Source organism: Diabrotica virgifera, chromosome 10 (genome assembly GCF_917563875.1).
Source record: "Diabrotica virgifera virgifera chromosome 10, PGI_DIABVI_V3a".
In the NCBI taxonomy this organism is placed as follows: domain Eukaryota; kingdom Metazoa; phylum Arthropoda; class Insecta; order Coleoptera; family Chrysomelidae; genus Diabrotica; species Diabrotica virgifera.
This window is the reverse complement of record NC_065452.1, coordinates 6,842,856-6,866,673: the sequence shown is the minus strand read 5'-3', so window position 1 is coordinate 6,866,673 and position 23,818 is coordinate 6,842,856. Positions and strand designations below refer to the sequence as shown.

General features: G+C 31.9%; 1 protein-coding gene and 1 long non-coding RNA gene across 9 annotated transcripts in view; one reads left to right on the top strand and one right to left on the bottom strand.

The window, feature by feature from the left end:
• LOC114330054 (plasma membrane calcium-transporting ATPase 2) overlaps window positions 1-23,818 on the bottom strand; it is a 631,040-nt gene that overhangs the window by 219,965 nt on the left and 387,257 nt on the right. For 3 of the 8 annotated variants that reach the window (XM_028279359.2, XM_028279360.2, XM_028279353.2), the window contains exon 1: window positions 2,197-2,619. The exons of 3 other annotated variants lie outside the window; for them this stretch is intronic. The gene's annotated coding sequence lies outside the window, so the exon portion shown is untranslated. Of the gene's footprint in view, window positions 1-2,196; window positions 2,621-23,818 lie in introns of those variants that run through there. 2 more of the 8 variants (XM_028279358.2, XM_028279357.2) reach the window with 1 other exon arrangement.
• LOC126878659 (uncharacterized) lies at window positions 12,668-15,391 on the top strand. Its single transcript, XR_007695724.1, has 3 exons — window positions 12,668-13,227; window positions 13,279-13,575; window positions 14,386-15,391. It is a non-coding gene; the product is annotated as an uncharacterized LOC126878659 (long non-coding RNA).

Sequence of the window (23,818 nt, the reverse complement as noted above, 5' to 3'; positions counted from 1 at the left end):
ATTTTTTTCCTTTGCTACTTTTCTTTTTACTTCTTTATTTTTTCCCTGTAGAGTTTTTTGTCTTCAGGTATTTTATATGGAGTTCCTTCTTCTCTTTTATGCATTTCAGTGTGTCTTCGTTTAATTTTGTATTTTGATGGGTGTATTTTTGGTCTTTTTCTCCAAGAGCTTCTAGGGCTGCTATCTTTATGCAGGTTTTTATGTGTTCGTAAGTCTGTTCTAATGATTCATACCTAAACTCTTCTAGCTTTTGGTCCAATCTTCGTTTGTATAAGTCTTTTATGGAGTCTTCTTCTCATTCAATACATAAGTATGTTATTTATCGATTTTAAACAGGAATACGACTCCATAACCCGAAGGATGCTATACGAGGCCATGAGAACATTAGAAATAACAGAAAAGCTTATAAGACTAGTGATAACGACTCTCAGGAACACTAGAAATAGGGTAACAATGGAAGAAAGCTTTTCAAGGCCGTTCACAGTAAATAGATATTTAAAATAATCAACGCTATCAACGAATTGATTCAACCTAGTATTAGAAGAAATCGTAAGAACATCAAATATAAGCACAATCAGGACAATTATCAATAGCAAGGAACAGTGCACAGCGTACGCGGATGATGTGGTGATACTTGCGAGAACGAAAAAACATTTAGAAGGAGTTTCCCAGAAATTTGAAGAAAAAACGAAAACATACGGATTAACAATAAACCAAACAAAATCGCAGTATATGGAAATGAGGGTACATATAACAAATGATAGCAAATACATTAAAATTAAAGGAGTAGAGGCTGTCTATAGTTTTGAATCGACAGACACGAGACAGTAATCAGACCAGCGAAACGTGGATTATGAACCAGCAGAAAGAAAAGTACATTTTTGATAAATGATCTTTGACAGATGGCAGAAAATATTTGGAGAAGACGAACAAATAAATAAATAATAAGGATGTATGGAACACCAATACTTACGGAAAAAATACCAAAGAGCTAGATGGCTTGGTCACATTACATGAATGCCAGAGAACCAAAATAATAAAACAATCCTGAGGGGGGAGAAATGGGGAAAAATGAGAGGACGCCCAAAGAAGAAATGGTTGGAAGCAGTAAAGCAAGAGCATGGGACAGGGAAAAGTGGAGAGACGTAAAATAAGTTTTTGGAAGCCAGAGGCCTACAAAGTTTGTAGCGCTGTTATATACAAGTATATTATAAGCATAAGTGAGGATAGGCACAAAGAGTTATATAGGTATATTAATAGTTACGCTCTTTTTTTTGCGATTACTAAATTTATTCTGATTTATTTATTCTGATTTATTTTTTCTGATTTATTTGAGAAGATAAATATGTTACAAACTATTGTATGTATTGTAACTTTCGTAGATTTTTTTATTCACACTAACCGATAACCCTATTGTTTTGTTGTTGCGTCTAAGCTGCAAATTTTTTTATCAGATTCGTGTGCCAAAAATATAGTGTCCCGAATATTTAAAAATTACAATAGTTTATATCAACTCTCCTTAAAAATATCATAAAATATTGTTACAAAAAAAAAGATCTCGGGAAAACGTTTTCCAAAAAACAGCGACCCACATAAATGTACCTAATACTTACAGATAGACATAGCATGACATATTTTAAAAGTGTGCGGATTTTTACTAATAGTATCTATGAAAATTTTATGTAGTATACAAAAAGTACAAAAACTCTAATGCAGATGATTTCATAGAAAACAAAATATATAACCACACTCATTATCACAGAAACATTCAGAGTAACTTATGTCACGAAAGTTTTGAGAATGATTTTATTAATGTACATCTAACAGGGATTGTTGTAAGTTAGTGTAATATGTAATATATTCTGTATATGTAATATAGTCTTATTCATAATTATAATTCTGCTGACATGCGAGGTCAGCATAATCATTGATCTAAATTAATATATTAGTAATTAGTTATAAATAAGTAAAACTAAATATTTTTAATTTTAAATGATTCATTGCCGATAATAATTGCCGTATCTTATTCGTCGTTATCACTTTGTTTAACAAATTGATGAAACATTAGTCAGACGTTAGTGTAGGATCTATTGGTTTCGCGCTGATTGTAATACATGTATAAAGTGTGCTGTCAGTAGTAGTAAACAAATATGCATATAAAACTTATACATAAAAGGCATACATTAGAGTTCTTACCTTTTCACTTCAGTCGTGTCATACAAAAAATTGAATAAAATTGAATTGTAAAGATGTAAAAAGATTTGTAGAACGGTAATAAACACACTTCACTCCATGTCGCGAAATAATTAAAAACTAAACAATAAAAATTATTAACTCTTTAGTAATGTTTTTTACACATTCGAAAAAAAAAAACAGACTACAATAAACGGGAACTACTCCGAACCGAACGAAATGAGCTAGAAATCAACACACGGAGAGGAGAGCCACTGCTATAGCAGGATCGAGAATCGAGAACGAAAATCCAGTCCCAGTCGCGCCTGCTGGCCCCACGTCTTGCCTTTCCACTTACTGTACCGGCGTTGTACGCTGTGTTCGGTCGATAACAGTAAACAGTGACTGAGCGGTGAGTTCGAGTTACAGTGTGAACAACTGAACTTTCTGCAGCGATGATTTGGATTTTATCACAAGGCTGTTGACGTTGGTTCTTATCTAAAGATGTTAGATGCCTTCTTCAAACTCCAAAAGTACATCCAGAATCGGACTAAATTTATATATATATATATATATATATATATATATATATATATATATATATATATATATATATATTCTATAACACTATAAAACAGTGTTGAAATTATCGGGAAATGCGGTCTGTGGCTTAGATTGAAACTACATTTAATTCTGTTGAATTCGATATTTCGATGAGTATTTATTAATTTTTCATCTTCATCAGGAACAAACTACAAAATTAACTAACAGTTAGGTACAAACATAATATTACAATGATATAACTTACGAATTGTTGTAGGTATGTTATATAAAGCAATTTAACTTAAATCTATGCATGTCGTTTCACGAGAACGTCGAGGGCGGCACTGAATCAGGTATCTTTTCTCACATGTGTTAAGGGCCAAAAGTTCCAATATCGAGCCATCTGTTTAATATTCTGCTATTTTTAGAATTTTAAAACATTGCAGTAAATTTCGCTTAATCTACTTGTGTCTGATTTGTAATTAATTGAACGTTTATTACTGTTTATGTGGTACATCTCGAGGAACAATCTTTTCTTATAATTGCTTTCTGAATCTAGGATCTTGATATCTGACAAATTAAATTGGTGTCCTGTTGTTATGGAATGGTGTGCTGCTGCACAAGTATTTTTGTGTGTTTTGCAATCACTTTTGTGCTGCGTTATTCTTTGTTTCAACCATTGCGATGTTTGTCCTATATATTGCCCATCACATTCGAGACAAGAAAGTTGATAGATGATATGACTCTGATTTAGAAGCGGTGTCTGGTCTTTAAGCTTCGAGAATAAGCTATAGTTGGATATGCTATTGTATTTCGCTATTTTGATTTTCGGAATTCCGTTCAGCAGCTTGATTATATTGTTGGTTAAGCCATTTATGAAGGGCAACTTTTTGTAAATCACGGGATCTGATGGTCTGTTGTCACGTTGCCCGTCGTATAAGTCTGAGTTATATATCAGTTGCTTAAGAATTTTACTTGGATAGCCGTTGTTCAAGAATATGTTATAGAGTATTTTTAAATTCTTTTGTTGTTCACACAAAAGAATTTAAAAATACTCTATAACATATTCTTGAACAACGGCTATCCAAGTAAAATTCTTAAGCAACTGATATATAACTCAGACTTATACGACGGGCAACGTGAAAACAGACCATCAGATCCCGTGATTTACAAAAAGTTGCCCTTCATAAATGGCTTAACCAACAATATAATCAAGCTGCTGAACGGAATTCCGAAAATCAAAATAGCGAAATACAATAGCATATCCAACTATAGCTTATTCTCGAAGCTTAAAGACCAGACACCGCTTCTAAATCAGAGTCATATCATCTATCAACTTTCTTGTCTCGAATGTGATGGGCAATATATAGGACAAACATCGCAATGGTTGAAACAAAGAATAACGCAGCACAAAAGTGATTGCAAAACACACAAAAATACTTGTGCAGCAGCACACCATTCCATAACAACAGGACACCAATTTAATTTGTCAGATATCAAGATCCTAGATTCAGAAAGCAATTATAAGAAAAGATTGTTCCTCGAGATGTACCACATAAACAGTAATAAACGTTCAATTAATTACAAATCAGACACAAGTAGATTAAGCGAAATTTACTGCAATGTTTTAAAATTCTAAAAATAGCAGAATATTAAACAGATGGCTCGATATTGGAACTTTTGGCCCTTAACACATGTGAGAAAAGATACCTGATTCAGTGCCGCCCTCGACGTTCTCGTGAAACGACATGCATAGCTTTAAGTTAAATTGCTTTATATAACATACCTACAACAATTCGTAAGTTATATCATTGTAATATTATGTTTGTACCTAACTGTTAGTTAATTTTGTAGTTTGTTCCTGATGAAGATGAAAAATTAATAAATACTCATCGAAATATCGAATTCAACAGAATTAAATGTAGTTTCAATCTAAGCCACAGACCGCATTTCCCGATAATTTCAACACTGTTTTATAGTGTTATAGAATATACTTGTACGGTCGATAAATACATCGGATTTCGAATCCAGTTCTGTATATATATATATATATATATATATATTATATATATATATATATATATATATATATATATATATATATATATATATATATATATATATAAATATAAATAAGCAAAATCATTGGCTAATACTCGTAAAGTGAATGTGAATTTAGTTGGAAATATATAAAATGATGAAGGGTCATCATTCCATACATTTCTGTGCAACTATATACACCGGTGTTTCGGCCTATTTGGGCTTCGTCAGTATAGTGTAGCAAGTTAAAAAAGTTGTTTGTTAACTTGTAAAAGGATTACTACAGGAGCAAGGTTATCTTTTTGGTCAGATTGTTAGAAGACCCGCAGTCGCAAGGCTACAACTAACATTGCCAAGGAGGTAAGGCTACCTGAGGAAATGAAAAGCCATAACATTATTAAATAAAATGATGTTGGATAATCGAGTACAAATATAAAAATAAATAAGCAAAATCATTGGCTAATACTCGTAAAGTGAATGTGAATTTAGTTGGAAATATATAAAATGATGAAGGGTCATCATTTTTTAACTTGCTACACTATACTGACGAAGCCCAAATAGGCCGAAACACCGGTGTATATAGTTGCACAGAAATGTATGGAATGATGACCCTTCATCATTTTATATATTTCCAACTAAATTCACATTCACTTTACGAGTATTAGCCAATGATTTTGCTTATTTATTTTTATATTTGTACTCGATTATCCAACATCATTTTATTTAATAATGTTATGGCTTTTCATTTCCTCAGGTAGCCTTACCTCCTTGGCAATGTTAGTTGTAGCCTTGCGACTGCGGGTCTTCTAACAGTCTGACCAAAAATGGTAACCTTGCTCCTGTAGTAAACCTTTTACAAGTTAACAAACAACTTTTTCCGGAATTGGATAAAATGACTAATTCTAAGCAACTTTTGTTCTATAGCGGTTTTTCCCTAAGACAACACTTTTCGAGTTATATGCAAGAGAATATGTTCATTTTTAACAGAAAAAAACATGTTTTTGTGTGGTTTTTCGGAGATAACTCAAAAAGTAAGTATTTCAGCGAAAAAAATATTCTTAGCAAAAATATAGCTTATAAAAAATTGAAAAAAATGATGTAAGCTTGAGGTCTGTAGACCCAGTAGAAGCAGAGTTATAGCTAATGAAAAGTAGGTTCTTCTTCATCAAATTCCAAATCGAATATTTCAATGTAAAAAATAACCCCAAAACGGAGCACTTTTCGGGGAAAATTCATTTCAACTTTTTTGCGAGTGAGTATGTTTATTTTTAACAAAAAAACATGTTTTTGGACAAAAACAACTGAAAAAGTAAGTATTTTATTGAAAAAATATTCTTAGCAAAAATATAGCTTTCAAAAAATGAAAAAAATGGTGTATGTATGAAGTCTCTCATAGTAGAAGCAGAGTTGTAGCTAATGAAATGTAGGTTCTTTTTCGTTACATTCAAAATCGAATATTTTAACGTGAAATACTAGAAAAACGGAGCACTTTTCAGGGAAAACTAATTATAACTTTTTAAAGAGTTTAAAAAAGGTTTATTTTTGTTTGTTAAAACAACTTCTAATATTAAAAGTAAGTGAGTTACGCCCAAAATATTGTTGGTCCCTTTTTTTGTCTAACAAGAAAACAAAAAATTCAAAATAGTCAGAAAAGCAAAACGTACATTTTATTATCTACTCTTTGAGATTTTTGGTATGACTAATAATTTTTTAATTATTTTGAAAAAAATTGGAATTTTTTTCAAAATTAAAAAAAAAATTTACTTTAAAACCAATTATTTTCAAAACTGAACACTTTTAACCAATGAGACTTATAGATCATATAAACAGTACATAAATAAAGTAACTTGTGAAGATTAATTTTATTTAGGAAGCTAATTAGGATGTGATTTTCGCAATTTTTTTACCAAAATATAAAAGGGACCAACAATATTTTGAGCGTAACTTACTTTTAATGTTAGCGTAACTTAGTACTTACTTTTTGAGTCATTTGCGAAAAACCGCCCAAAACATATGTTTTTTGTTAAAAATTAACATATTCAATCGCAAATAACTCGAAAACTATTGACTATTGACTTAGTGAAGAAACTCTATATAACAAAAGTTGTTTAGAATTAGTTATTTCATCCAATTCCGGACATATTTTGAAAATATATTTTTTCACTCCCGAGAAAATATTTTTCACCCCGTATTTCTCAATTTTTGTAAAATGGAGAGGATGTAGAATTGTAAACTTTTTCTTATATAATAATAGACAATTTCAACTACCTATTGCCAAATTTCATCCTTCCTTTATTTTTTTTTGAGGTTTTCGTAAAGTTGCATTTTCTTTGATCGGGCTTGTAGGTACCTAACAAAATGTAAATTCTAAATACATTTTTATATTATTACCAGGTCTCTATAACCTGTTAACCATTTACAAATATGTGGTGGATTTTCTCGATATTTCTCGATAAATACTAAGAGGCAAAAAAGTTTTAAAAACATTGTGTTTAACTAATAGGACCGCAATAAAAATTTAATTGGAACGTACAAACATTGGGGGGAAGGGGTTTAAGGAAACAAAACCCCCATAAAATGTGGTGCACAAATTTCACTGTTATTTTTTTAGATGCTCCTTTACCATAAACCTTAAGAATGCCATATGTCCATTTTCAATATAAAATCTCAAAAGAGTTTTCGATATACCTATTAAAAAAAATCGATTTTCATTTTGTAACTTCAAAGGGCTGTAACTTTTTTATGTGCATATTTTTACTAATCTAAGGTAAGTTAGGTTCAATAGAACTATTTTTGATTCCAGAATATGTAATTTAATTTATCACCAACATTTTGGTTACACCCTGTATATATGAATAAGCGGGTATATACAGAGTACTGAGTTAAGAATTAACCAAGCCGGTTCTGATATCTTCTCACGTCAATGACAATTACACACTTTTTAAATAATTAAGTATAACGAGATAACAAAAATATTATTTAGGAGTTTAAGCACTCGACAATTAAGTGTATTAGCTAAAGTACACGTCGTAAAATTAAGTTCTGTATTTGCACTCAGATTCATTTTTTTTTTCAAATTGGAAGAGCTGAATAATCTGTCCGTCTCAACCTTGATAACACGAGTGTTAAAAATATAATTATGCAAAGTATTATCATTTTAAAAAAATCCCGTGAGATTCATGTGAGTCATGGTGTTTCTTTTAAACAAACCAATTCAGCCTATTAGGCCTGGATCGCGCGTACCAAAACAAGTTTATTAATATCAAGCTGAAAGTTTGTTAATAGCTTAACCGTGTCTAGTCGGACAAACTTTGATGTACGGGAACACTGGAACAGGGGAAGTTTTAATTGTGGAACAGTTTAAAAATTTGGAACATCAGATTACCGAAAACGTCCCATGTATTTTGTCAGACATAACATCCAATTCATTTGTTACCCTTTCATTAAACTCTCATGCAAAAATCAGACTGCTATTACTAACCAACATGATTACTGTCATTTGACATGTTCTTCGTGTTCCACTCATTAAAATGCCCAGTTTGTGATAAACACCAGTCTGATTTTTGCATGCGAGTTTAATGAAATGGTAACAAATCAATTGGAAGTTCTGTCCGACAAAATACATGGAACGTTTTCGTAGTCTGACGTTCCAAATTTTTAACCGGTTCCACAATTAAAACTTCCCCTGTTCCAGTGTTCCCATACATCAAAGTTTGTCCGACTAGACACCGTTAAGCTATTAACAAATTTTCAGCTTGCTATTAATCAATTTTTTTTGGTACGCGGGATCCAGGTCAATATACAATAGTTCACTAAAATTAAAACTGAAGTAAAAGTGAAAAAAATGCATCTAGGTTATAGAAACTTAAGAAGAGTAGACATTTTCAACGAGTTACGAATGCAGAAGTGTAAAGGAGGCTACAAGAGGATTGCGAGGTCATAAAGAACATCAAAACAAGAAAGCTGGAATATTTGGGCCACATTACTAGAGGTGCGAAATATGAGATGTTAAGGCTCATAATGCAGGGCAAAATTAAGGGGAAAAGATCCATAGGTAGAAGAAGAATTTCCTGGCTGAAAAACCTAAGAGAGTGGTATAGTTCCAGCTCAGTAGATATTTTCAGAACAGCCGCCAATAAGGTACGGATAGCTGTGATGATAGCCAACCTCCGATAGGAGAAGGAACTACAAGAAGAAGAAGACATTTCAGAAGGAGCATTCGCCGACGACGTCGTCATATTGGCCGAAAATGAGAAACAACTACAAAGAAATATAGAAATATGGAATAAAATACTAAAAAAAATATGGAATGACAATTAATAAAAAGAAAACAAAAGTTATGGTAATAGCCCGATTAGGGAACACAAAATTTTACGAAAACCTCCAAAAAAATAAAGGAAGGATGAAAATTTGGGAATAGATAGTTGAAATTGTCTATTATTATATAAGAAAAGTTTACACTCCTACACCCCCTCCATTTTACAAAAATTGGGAAATACGGGGTGAAAAATATTTTCTCGGGAGTGAAAAAATATACGTTCAAAATAGGCCCGGAATTGGATAAAATGGCTAATTCTAAGCAACTTTTGTTCTATAGAGTTTTTTCACTAAGTCAGTACTTTTCGAGTTATTTGCGAGTAAATATGTTCATTTTTAACAAAACAAAAACATGCTTTTGGACGGTTTTTTGCAGATAACTTAAGAAGTAAGTATTCTAGCGAAAAAAATATTCTTATATAGCTTAAAAAATAGCTTATAAAAAATTGAAAAAAATGGTGTACGCGTGAGGTCTGCAGATCCAGTAGAAGCAGAGTTGTAGCAAATGAAAAGTAGGTTCTTCTTCGTCAAATTCCAAATCGAATATTTCAATGTGAAATAACCAAAAAACCGAACACTTTTCGGGGAAAATTCATTACAACTTTTTTAAAGTGTTTAAAAAAGTTTATTTTTGTTTGTAAAAACAACTTCTAACATTAAAAATAAGTAAGTTAAGCTCAAAATATTGTTGGTCCCTTTTATTTTTTGGTACAAAAATCGCGAAAATCACCCCCTAATTAGCTTCCCAAATAAAATCAATCGTTACCGTTTTAGAGTCACTTTACTTATGTATTGTTTGTATTATCTATAAGTTACATTGCTTCAAAGTGCTCATTTTAAAAAAAAATTGGGTTTAAAATAAAACATTTTTTTTAATTTTGAAAAAAAAATGGAATTGTTCATGGAATTAACTTAAAAATTATTAGTAATACCAAAAATCTTAAAGAGTAATTAAATGTACGTTTTGCTTTTCTGAATATTTTTGTTTTTTGTTTTCTTGTTAGACAAAAATTGGTTATGATGTGGCTGTTCAAAATTTGCCTAAACTCGTGATTAGTTACTCGTTCAAGCCATTTTAACTACAGCTTTTTAAAAAATAAGCACTTTGAACCGATAAAACTTACAGATCATATAAATAATACATAAGCAAAGTAATTTGTGAAGTGGTAAGATACAATTTATTTATGATGCTAATTAGGGGGTGATTTTCGTGATTTTTTTACCAAAAAATAAAGGGGACCAAAAATATTTTGAGCGTAACTCACTTACTTTTAATGTTACAATTTTTTTTAAAAAACAATAATAAACCTTTTTTTTAAACACTTTAAAACAGTTGAAATGAATTTTCCCCGAAAAGTGCTCCGTTTTGGAGTTATTTCACATTGAAATATTCGATTTGGAATTTGAAGAAGAAGAACCTATTTTTCATTAGCTACAACTCTGCTTCTACTGGGTCTACAGACCTCAAGCATACACCATTTTTTTAAATTTTTTATAAGCTACATTTTTGCTAAGAATATTTCTTTCGCTGAAATACTTACTTTTTGAGTTATCTCCGAAAAACCGCACAAAAACATGTTTTTTTCTGTTAAAAATGAACACATTTTCTTGCATATAACTCGAAAAGGATTGTCTTACGGAAAAAGGGGGAACATTTTGTGTCGAATTAAAAAATTTTAGAATTTTTTTGTATGGACAGAAATGTTTTTAAATAGACACATAATATGCATGTTTCTTTAAAAATATGCAAAATTTGGTAAAGTTCTCAAATATGCGATATATGTAAGCAATCTGCTTTTAGCATAAAATCCGCTACCTAGTAATAATTATTTCTGCACCTCTAATATTTATTTATGTATTAAGAGCGAAAAGTGATACATTATTGCTTGAGAGTGAGAGCGGTAATTACTCGAAAGCAATAATGCCACGTTGCGATTGTAATACATACAACATTTTTTCTACAATCACTTAATAAATGGAAAGTATTTTTAAATCATTAACTTTATTGTAGCTATTTTATATCTGTCATTATAATGTCATAATATTTACTTTTATATCTATCAGTTTGAATGTTCAATGTGTTTGTATTGTATGGTTGTACGGTTGCTACGGACAACGCGCGTAAAATCAAACTTTACGCGCTAGAGCGATAAAGTGACGGTACTCAGTAAACGTCAACTTTTCGTTGCCATTGACAAGCGAAAATGTCTTCTTTATCAAGTGATTGTAGAAAAACATATTTATTTATGAGCCATGAAAACATAAAATACGGTACAATTCCAACTAAAATAAAAAAATAAGAATTTTACAAATTAATCATCGATTAATAATCAGTATAACACCACTCACACTCACTGATTAATTTTATTGACTTTTAAGATAACTAATTTTTCAAAGTTTAGCATCAGTTAGACCATTTGTTCGAGGGCTATTAATTATTGTAGCACAAGAGAATATACGTTGCTTGACTTGACGAATGGACTGATACTGATTGCGTATCCATCAGTGGCGACGCGTGACTTTTTCTAAAGTGTTATCAAAACCAGATAGGTATATATATATATATATATATATATATATATATATATATATATATATATATAATGTATTTTATAAATATTTTTATATATACAGTGTTCCCATGCATCAAAGTTTGTCCGAATAGACACCGTGAATTTTCAGCTTGCTATTAATCAACTTTTTTTTTGGTACGCGTGATCCAGGTCTATTATAAAAATAGATGAAATACAGAAATAAAATTAAAAAATTAAAAATTTAAGAAATTATATAAAGTATCTACAAACTAAAAACATATTTGTTGTTTTTAGGTAAAATATGTATTATATCACCTTTATTTTATTAAAAAATCCAAATTGTATAATTAGTATACTAATCAGTACATTCATTTGTCATTTTTAGCCTAAAATATTAAATAATTTTTATTTTATTGATTATACACTACAATATACTGTATAATCAATATTATTATATGTCATATAATAATGTTGTTGTTAATTAATATATTTCGACAAGTAATTAAAATCGATTAATATGATTTATATAGGATAAAAAGGTATAGATATGTATAGTAAGCAAGTACAGTTACAAGTTATAAACTAATAATTAATAATGCATATTATGCAATAATCCAATCCAAAGGGCCGGTACGGTTAACTAACCGGAGTTTAATCGAGAAAATACCGGCCCTAAGAATAACAGACTTCATAAATGGAATTATAATTATTACCTTTAATTATAATAATAATTAAAATTGCATTTATTAAGTCTGATATTCTTACGGTCGGTATTTTCTGTCCCGATTAGCTAACCGGGACATAAAAAACCTACCGGCCTTACTGTCACCAAATTAAAATTTGGTAATACGAATACTAATCCACAGCGGCTTCAAAGCCATCGTGCCTGCAAAATTTTCAGAGACGATCCAGTCCTGACCGATACAAAGATCCTACCATCGTTGTCACTCACAGAAGTGGTAACGGCGCGGCGCACGGTAAGGGCACAGTTTTTTTGCTTATACGAATCAGTTAGTTCACTCTAGTTTTTATGCGGTTCCTGCGCGTGTAGAAACTCCTAGCAGACTGCGCAGTAGACTAGGAGAAAAATGTTGCTGTTGCAAGATTTAAAATATTCCGATAAAGAATATTCCAAAATTATAATAAAATAATTATGATTATCGATTTTTTTCAAAAATCTGAAAATTAAATTCATAAATGGTAAAATCCTTTACGTACACACTTGTATAAAATTTGAAAAATAATATTTTCTAATTATTGATTGAATGTATTCAAACAATTAATCACAAGTAACTATCTAAATTGGTGACATTTGGCAACAGTGAGTAGATCTGGTTTATTTAAATAGTATGTTTATTCCAAACATAACCTTATAAACAAACAGTTGTTTATTTTAGAGTTATTTATTATTGTTTTCTCGTATTTTGCAATTGTTAAGTTGGTTTACTTCGAATTTAATATGCATTACTGTGGTATTTCTCCAGTTTTCTAAGAAGGTTGGTGATTTTGAATTGGGATTATGATGAATTTAACCCAAAGGCAATGTGTGTTTATTTATGTGGCAAAATTCCAGGCACCATAAAAATTTGAGTTTCTTCCTGTTGCCCATGGATGAAAATCGGTAAGAACGTAAATTCCATTTAATATCATTTTTGACCTGCTGTCGTTTTAGGTTTGCAGAATGAAAAGAAATTGTTCAATGTGATAAACTTTCTATGAACAGTCCTCAATATTGTTACATTGACTTTTAAATATGCACTTTACATCTTGAGGAGCAGGCCTTTGCAGAAATACTGAAAAAACGCAAAATAAAATAAACGAAATATGTCTTGAGATTAAACATTCAAGTTGAAGGTGTGTTCTTCCTTAAACTGGAATGATAATTTTGTAATTCTGTAGGCACATCTATTGAGAAGTTACAACCAGTGGCAAAGTGCCTTAAGGGAATCTATGACATATATAATTGAAGGTATGAGTATATGTTTCAAATTAATTGTTGGATGATTCTGAGAAAGTGTAAATTTTTTTCATGAATTTGGTACATAACTGTCTTTATCTAAACTCTAAAAACCATTGACATCTGTTTTGAAAAACCATGTTCCTAGAAACCATTGATAACAAATATAGACGGTTACCTCTGCATTTGTTGTATCATCTTACTACCCTATCCATAGTGAGTCTAATTTTTAAATCTATAATAATTGTTTACGTGCTGGTTTCATAAAGATGCTTCAAAAATCTATATGGGTCTTACTAGGCAGCACAGCCATGCCTTTAATAGCTTTTCCAATTATATTTTCAATATGCTTATTCTAGTTAAGATTGCGGGATAAAAAGACCACTAAATATTTGAGTTCATTTTTAGGTATCAGCATTGGCTCTACAGCCCATGGTGGGTCTTGGCCTGTTCCAGAATCAGCTTCCACTCTTTCCTATCCTTTGCTTGGCTTTCCAATTTCTCACTCGAGCATGAATTTTTGGTATATATGGGATTATATTGTGATAACGACCAGATCTATGAAAGAATAGTATGTTGTTAAAGAAGATTGTGGTGACACTATCTATGAATATCTGATAATATTGGTTAATGTGAATGGAGTCCAAAATGGGGTTTAGGCTGTTATATAAAAAACTAGGTCATTAGCATATGGAAGTAGGGCGACATTATCTGGTATTAAATTATGTGAATGAGGAGAATTAAACCTAGAAACTCTATTTATTCTGCTAATCAATATGATTTTGATATATTTTAATATAAAACATATGTTATTCTTTCTAGGGACATCTCCTCTGAAGGAATTACAATTATTTGCCAGTATGTCAAATGAATTTTCAACATCAGTCATACTTTCATGAATTTATTGATGAAAATAAAACTAGGTACATGATTTATTTACTTCCAAGGGATTCTAAGATACTATGTGTAAAAAGTCCAATATGCAGTGATGAGCATGCTAATAACTGGAAAAATATGGGATATAACGCCAAAGATGGGAAACATGGGATGCATTCTGAAGTAAAAAGAGATGAGACTGAGAGAAATTATCGATATAAACATATAAATTAACATTACATTACATAGTTTCCCACCTTTAGACGTATCAGATGAGTATGAGAACTGTCACTGTGACGGAGAATTTTATAAAATACTCCTGTCACAAAGGTGGGAAACTATGTAATGTTATCGTCGGCTAAGAGTGTTAACCTGCCAACTCCATTTTTCACTGTGAGTGATATTGGGGTAGTTTCTAGGTCTGTGTACCTTCATACCATGTCCCACAAGCCCGCTGGTTCCACTGTAGTTTAGAGATAGCTATTTCTAAACTACATTGGTGTCGGCGGGTTTGTGGGGTGGTGTATGAAAATACACAGACCCAGAAACTAGCCCAATATCACTCAAAGTGAAAAATGGAGTTAGCAGGTTAAAACTCTTATCCAAGGTTATGTTAATTTATTCGTTTATAACGATAAGTTCCACTTCTACCAGTTTCATCTCTTTTTATCTCACAAGTTAATATGTTTTCCATCTTTTGCGTTATTTTGCCGGTTATTAGTGTGAGTGCTCATTACTGTATATTTACGATTCTGTGATTTCTCAATATAATGCTGAGTAGGTATAGATGAGCATCTACAACCCTTTCAAAACAGAAATTTATAAGTTCATTTTATGTACCTATTAAACTTTATTTTAAGGATGAATTTGAAATGCTTGTAGGGAATATATCTGTAAAAATAAAATTGGTATTATAAAATTGAAATTCTCAAAATATAATTTATAATTCGAATGTATTATTATTTTTTTCCCTATAGAAAAGTCCTCTTATTAGTTTTCTCATTAGCCCTTTTGACAAGACATCTTACTTACGCCAGTACTTACTTAATTACTTATTCCTCTTCACTCCATGCGGAGCATAGGGCGTCAACTGTCTGCCTCCATTCTGTCTTATCCTTTGCACTGATCTTTATTTCTGTCCAGGTTTTCCCAATAGGGCTTTTCATTCACAGTCATTTGTTTCGAGCTTCTGTCATATGTCGTATAATCCGTGTATATTCATAGATATAACAGAATAGATTAGGCCAGTTCGAAAAATAGCGTAACGCGGAACAGTTTGGGTCGGTGGTCTATCTTTCTCTCTCTACTGGCGCTCAGCTCTCTCTCTCTAGCATATGATGGCTGCCGCCTCTGTGTAACTGTCGTTCCATTACTCCCACCTCTTGGTAGATACACTCACACTCGCACGACAGACAAAGATAGCTAGACCACCGTACTTGATATCAGCGTTACTCCCCGATGCATTGAGTGGCATATGACTAGCCTGATCTATTGTTGACATATCTCTGTGTATATTAGTATTATACACAGATTATACAACATATGACAGCAGCTCGAAGCAAATGACAATCAATGGAAAGCCCTATAGCATTAATTTCTTTTTCAACACTTCTTTTCCACATTTCTACGGGTCTACCTGGTCTTCTCTTTCCATGTGGTGTATATTCTAGGGCTTGCCTCGCTATGTCTGTGTCAAGTCTCCTTAGTGTGTGCTCCATCCAACTCCATTTCCTTTTGCATATTATCTTAGATATACATAGGTTTCTGGTTAGTTCTTGTCCATAGCTCTTGGTTTGATATACGGTTTCGCCAGTAAATGTTAAGAATCTTCCTTAGGCATTTATTTATGGATACCTGCATCTGTCTAATACATTTTCTTGACACTTTCCAAGTTTCTGCTCCATATAGTAATACAGTCTTCACGTTGCTGTTGAATAGTCTTTCGGTTTTAATTGTCATCTGATGTGAAGACCACATTTTCCTTAGCATATTGAATGCGTTTGTAGCGTAGACGCCAGTATTGTACTATTTATTTCTGTACTAAGACAAACCACAGAAAAGGCCATCGAGTACAATAAACCAGCATATCTATGTTTTACCTGACAAAGGCTTTCGATCGCATTCAATTCGAAGACGTCTTACACTTACTGTATAAAAGAGACATGCCAATCAATATACGAACCATCGAAAACATCTATTTCCATAATCGAATACAGGCAAAGATAAATGGAAAACTAACACAGTTTATACCAGTACAAAGCCCAGTCAGACAAGGGAACCCGTTAAGCCCACTGCTCTTTAATGTATCTAATAATGGACGAAATAATAGAAGCAGTATGTAAAGATCATGGTTACAGAATGGGGAACAAAAAACTCCAAATATTAGTTTATGCAAACGACGCCGCATTAATCGCCAAGACAGAAGACAATCTCCAAAGATTAACACACATCTTCAATACAACAGCCAAGAAATACAATATCAATATGATAATATCAGCAGAAAAAACACATGTATGACATCTAAATACCCACTACGAGGTAAAATCGAAATTGATGGGAAAATATTAAAGCAGGAAGTAAGGTTTAGATATCTGGGAATAGATATACCCAGTTACGGAGATGTTGAAGAGGAAGTACGACAACAAAGTTTAAAAGCAAGTAAAGCGGTGGGACTCTTAATGACACAATCTGGAAGAACGAACACCTAAGACAAGACACAAAAGCAAGAATCTATAAGCTTGGATTATAAGCTTTCATCCGACACCTCATTTGTCATTCTATCTGGTTTAATGACTGAGGAGTTGTGTTTACGGACAGACGGACGTATAATTCAACGCTTTCACATTTTTTTCAAAACTGAGTAAAAACATTGACTGCGTTCACCAGATGCAAACACATTCACAAATGTTTGCGCTTTGATTCTAAACTTGTTGACAGCGAACTGAACGGTTGGTTGTTTAGGTTAAAATTTGACATTTTGCTTGCTTGGTTTGAAGGTAACCTAAAGTAAATTTTCTCAATAAATACGTTTTTGAATTAATTTTTTTTATTAAAGGAAAAAAGAAAATTTATTTAATAGATAATAACGTATCAGAATGTCTTCAGTAGCCTTTATTTTATATATAAAACCCTTATCAATATATTTTACAATATATACAATTTAAATTCCCGCCATATTTCAACACGTTTGCAAAGTTCAACTTAAATATCTTATGTTTGCAAAAATGGCGACCGCTTTCCAAACATGTTTTTCGTTAGCAAGTCGTTCAGAACCATAAAGCGCAAACTGATTGCCAACGTTTGCATCTGGTGAACGCGCCCAATATTTCTTTAGAAATCCATAAATATATTCGCTAATAATGAAACTAATTTGCAGTGGTTATAGCCAACCTTCATTAGTGGAGTAGGCATTAGAAGAAGAAGACCAATGAAGATAAAGTAGAGCCCATTGTTAGACCAAAATTTTGTTTATATAGAAAAAATTATTTAGTTGAAAATAGTAGGTACATAATCTCAATGAATCCATTAAAGCTGATACATTTAGTCTTCAGAACAACAATAATAATTATTTATGAAACTATCGATAAATTGTCAAGAGCTTCGTAAACGTTAATTTTGTAGAAAAGTATTCCTTATTTCGAAAAATCTATTTCAAATTTGTCCTATTTATTTTCGAGCAGTGTATCAACAATAATGTTGAGCAGTATAACACACGCTGTTATGCGCTTGCGTCCGGCTGCAAGGTCTCGATGCGCAGTGGGAAAAATGGAACATTTTTTCATAACGTACTTCACGGCAAGTGACTATACTGTTTGTTGTATAAACCTATATACTGTGGTAAGGGCATGGCGTATTATAATAACGTGCAACCGATTTTACATAAACTCGCTGATATTTTCGTGCGTCTAGTTGGCTATTTTACTGAATTAGGTAGATACTATTAACAAATATTTCTATTTTTAAAAAATATAAATGGAATTATTTCATAGTAGGTAGTCATAAAATATTTATTTGCAAATTTTAACTGTTACCAATGATAACAATGGTTACATGGACGCTTCGCCAGTGGTATCAATATCGTTTTTGCGTGTTGCTATTTTTGCTCTTCCACATGCAGTGACAAGTTTAGACCTGCAAAAAGTACTCGGAAAATGTACTCGTATAATAATCGCGGGTACCGGGTACTTTACCCATACGCTACGGGTACGAGTACCGATTACTTTATTGAAAATGTACTCGGGTACCGGATACTGAGTACCCAAAATGTACTCAGAGTACAAAATTCGGGTACTTGTACCCGGGTATTGCCCAGCTCTGACTATGTTCTCTCCAAACTAGACTCCGATACAAGAGGGATACAATGGACGTTAACCACACGCCTAAGCGATCTAGAATAAGCCGACGATATCTGCCTATTAGGACAAAGGTTCCAAGATGTGGCTGGCTAATTGGAAACACTTTCCACTGAAGCCAATAAAATAGGTTTGAAAATAAATATTAGTAAAACCAAGTCCATGAGAATAAATGCAAGGAACAACACGCTATTTACTATCGACAACATGCAGATTGAAAATGTGGAAAACTTTACGTATCTTGGAAGTGTCATAACAAAAAACGGAGGTACATAAAACGATATTCGTATATGGATACGAAAAGCTCAACAAGCATTCAGCATGCTAAACCCTGTTCGGAGGTCTGGCGAGTACACTACAAGAACAAAGATTCGAATATTCCAGTCAAATGTTATGTCTGTTCTACTCTACGGATGAGTAACATGGAAAGTGACAAAAACCCTTACAGACAAACTGCAGGTCTTTGTTAACAAATGTCTACGAAGAATTGTTCGTATTTTCTGGCCAAACACCATCAAAAATGAAGATCTACTACACCTGACCCAACAAAAGAGGGTAGAAAATGAAATAAAGTCCAGAAAGTGGGGTTGGATCTGTCACACACTCCGAAAAAATAGTTTCAGTATTGCAAAGACTGCCTTAGAGTGGAATCTCCAAGGAAAAAGAAAAAGAGGTCACCCAGCCAGCACAAACTTGGGGAAGAGCCATCATGGACGAGATAAGAGGTCAAGGAAAGTGTTGGAATGCGGTGAAGGCCTTAGCGTAAAATAGAACCCGATGGCGCGCTTTGACTGAAGCTCTATGCTCCACTTAGGAGTTCAAGAACATTATATGGAAATACAGATACAGTCAACCTTAGAATTTATAGAAAGAAAGATCCGTGTTGAGCTGCCCCCCCCCCACTTGCAAAAATTATAAAACAAATAGCGCTGATTTATGAGCTCTCATATTCTGCAAATTAAAAATTTTGAGCTCTTTACACTGAGCAGGAATTTAATATTTTAGTGGGGTGGCTGAGTCAGCCACCCCACTTATAAATAGGAATATTGAAGCGATATTTGCGGCAGAATTACGAGCTATTTATGAGCTCTCGAAGTGATATAGTTTAGATTTTTGAGCTCATTCACTTCACCCCCAAACAACACTTTAATTGATTTAACTTAAGAGAAACATGCGGAGAAAAATTAAAATTTATCGTATGGCCCATATAATTCGTATACCATATACAGGGTGTCCAGAAACTCTACCGACAAACGAAGACAGGAGATTCCTCAGATAATTTTAAGACAATTTAACCCAATTCACCTAGTCCGAAAATGCTTCCTAAGCGAGCTAGAGCTCTTTGAAGATGGCGTCATGTAATTAGTTTTTCTTAAATACCTCCAGAACGCTTCTATTTAGAAAAACGAAAATTGGTATGCTTATTTACTTTCCAGAAATAAATCGATTTCATCCATTGCGAATTTCTAGTACTGGTCATAGGCGTCCGTTTTGGGTAGGGCAATGGTTATTATATCGTCTAACTTTTTTGTATTTAATTTTTAAGCATTTTTGACTCTGAATTATTAAATTGTGAGGTATTCCAGTACTAAAAAGTACTCTTACTTCTAGTCGATAGGATAAACCGTTTTCTAGAAAAATCGATTTGAAAATTTTTCGTTCTTTGAATTTCAAAAAAAAAGATTAAAAAAAACTATTTAGAAAGATAAAAACTGGTACATTTATTTATATTCCAGAGATTAATCGATTTCATTAATGGCGAATTTCTAGAAACGGTCATAGGCGTCCGTTTTGGGTAGGTCAACAGTTATTTTATAGCATAACTTTATTGTCTTTAATTTTTAAGTATTTTTGACACTAGATTATTCAATTATGAGATATTCGAGTACTAAAAGTTACTCTTGCTTTAAGTTGGTAAAATACATCGTTTTTTTTTATTTTTTTTTTCAATTTTTTTTTCAAATTCCCAAAACTAAAAACATTCAAATCGACTTTTCTAGAAAACGGTGTGTCCTACCGACTTAAAGTAAGAGTACCTTTTAGTACTAGAATACCTCACAATTTAATAATCCAGTATCAAAAATGCTTAAAAGTTGAAGACAAAAAAGTTATGCGATAAAATAACCGTTGCCCTACCCAAAACGGACGCCTATGACCGGTACTAGAAATTCGCAATGGATGGAATCGATACATTTCTAGAAAGTAAATATGTATACAAATTTTCGTTTTTCTAGATTAGATAGAAGCGTTCTGGAGGTATTTAAGAGAAACTAATTACATGGCGCCATCTTCAAAGAGCTCTAGCTCCCTTAGGAAGCATTTTCGGACTAGGTGAATTGGCTTAAATTGTCTTAAAATTATCTGAGGAATCTCCTGTCTTCGTTTGTCGGTAGAGTTTCTGGACAACCTGTATATTCTAAGAATAAATTCTTAAATCACGCCCATTTTGATTATAGAGCTACAATTCCTTCGCAGGAAAACCACTCCATCTTCCCGGCTTAAGGGAGAGTTGTACTTAAAATCAATTCAATTTATATTTTGGCGACTACATATCGTTTAATAATTTATGAGCTCCCAAAATACACTCATTTAGATCATTAAATTGCAATTTCTTTTGTATAGTGCAGTCACTGTAAGATAAAAATAAACTATTACCTTCAATGTCAATGAAGCTTCATCGATTTTTACGAAAATTGGTGAGTGGTAGAGGATACCTCAAGAAATAAACGTGACATGGTGCCACCTTGCGCGTTTACCCCGAGGGTGGATACCACCCTTTCTCGGGGGTGAAAATTATTTTATTAAAAGTAACTTTAACAATCGACAGAAGGACAAATTTTAAGCAAAATTTGTTATATAAACTTATTAAAATAAATCAATACTTTTTGAGTTATTAAAGATCAAAGACAAATTTTTCGTAAAAAAATGCATGCTTTAAAGCGAGTTTTCTTAAATAACTCAAAAGCTGTAAGTTTTTACAAAAAAGTTTACATTACAAAAATTGAATCTAATAAAAAATATAATAAGTTACTTTCTTGAAAAACATTTTAATATTAATTTAAAGTAAGTTATAGGTAATTGAATGTATTTTACATTTATTAAATACTTGTCAAAGTACCTAGAAATGCCTATCAAATGAGCTCAAGAAGAAGTTGATAGCATCATATTATACTCAAAAAATTTTTCCAAAAATGTTATTGTTTTTTTTTTTAGAATAACTCGATAATTTTTACGATTGATAATTAAAAAGTAATTTGAAGAACTATAAAACTGTATCACATTTAATCTTTCAAATATTTATTTTTTAGGATATTAGGTTGAAGGGCTCCGGTTACATTGTTCTCGCAGTGAAATTTAGGCTGATGGCCGGTTTCACCAACGACAAAAAACGGCAGTAGTTTATTCTATTATTAAAGTTATTCGGCCAATAAAATGACATTTCTCCATTTTACTAACGTCAAATAAGACCTATTTTATTTTATTAAATAAATATTTACTCTTCGAATAAATTGGCAAGTTAATATTGCTGTAAATATTTATAAGAAAGTAAATTCGTCAGTTTAACCTTAAATTATTAAAGTTATATTGAAACAAAATAAAAATATTAACGTCTAATAACTTTTATTTGAGGAATAACTATTCATTGATTTCTTTGTTTTTGGTGAAACCGAAACTTCAACGTTTCTACCTTGATTATTTTGATTCATACAGAAATAAAAAGACAAGTAAAATGTTTGATAATAAAAAAGCTCCAATTTGATAAATGTCATTAATGTCAAAATTTGCCTGCGGTTGGACCAATTACAAACAAGCATTACAGGGCGGTAAATTTGAATCACTCCGCTTGGTTTAAAAACAAACCATAGTGTTGTTGGAGTTATTACCAAAGGAAAATAATTTAAAAAACCAATACAGAAGTAAAAACTTCGAGATGTATTCTGGTATAAAATCGTTTATTTAAAAACTATAAAATGTCATCGATTGCAGAACGTTTTCGTTCTAAACAGAACATCTTCAGTGCATCCTGCCGAGTATTTTGAAACTAGCACACCGTAAATAGTGTTAACATCATCATATATGGTTTACATAATGTAATATGTTAAAATGTTATGACTACAAGTCGATGTTAATGGATAAAGTGGAACACATGCTAAAAGTTGGTCTGTGCCCATTGAATTGGCAAGTACCTAGTATCTTCGAGCAGGGAACCATGGCACCCTTTTAGCATGTGTTCCACTTTATCCATTAACATCGACTTGTAGTCATAACATTTTAACATATTACATTATGTAAACCATATATGATGATGTTAACACTATTTACGGTGTGCTAGTTTTAAAATACTCGGCAGGATGCACTGAAGATGTTCTGTTTAGAACGAAAACGTTCTGCAATCGATGACATTTTATAGTTTTTAAATAAACGATTTTATACCAGAATACATCTCGAAGTTTTTACTTCTGTATTGGTTTTTTAAACTATGGTATACAGCCAACTATTGGGATTTTCCCATTGATTTTTTAGAAAATAATTTACGAATATTTGAAAAATTTTGATTTTTTTAAATCGGTAAATCAGTAAATAAATGCATATTTTTTTAAAATATGCGTTCTAAATCGGCCAAAATGTTTAAGGTCATTACTTATGCTAAAGTAAAATCTTATATGGATTACTAAAAATTTTCAATTTTTTTGGAAATGGCGTATGTTTTATTTTTCACTATTTCCTGAAAAATTCTAAAGGGTCGTCTTATTTTCATTGTAACTTGCTTAAATTTGATGATATCAACTTCGTCAATAACTCACTTGTTAAGTATTGCCAAAGAATATATATACTTTCACGTCTATAATATCCTTTGGTATTGCTGAGTACTTTGACAAGCGTATATTAAATATTAATATTTTATAAAATGCATCGTTTTCCCGTTAATTAGGCTTATTAAATAACAAGATTTGAGTACTCGCCGAAAAAAAAAAAAAAATTCAATAATTACATATAACTCACTTTTAATTGATAATAAAAGATTT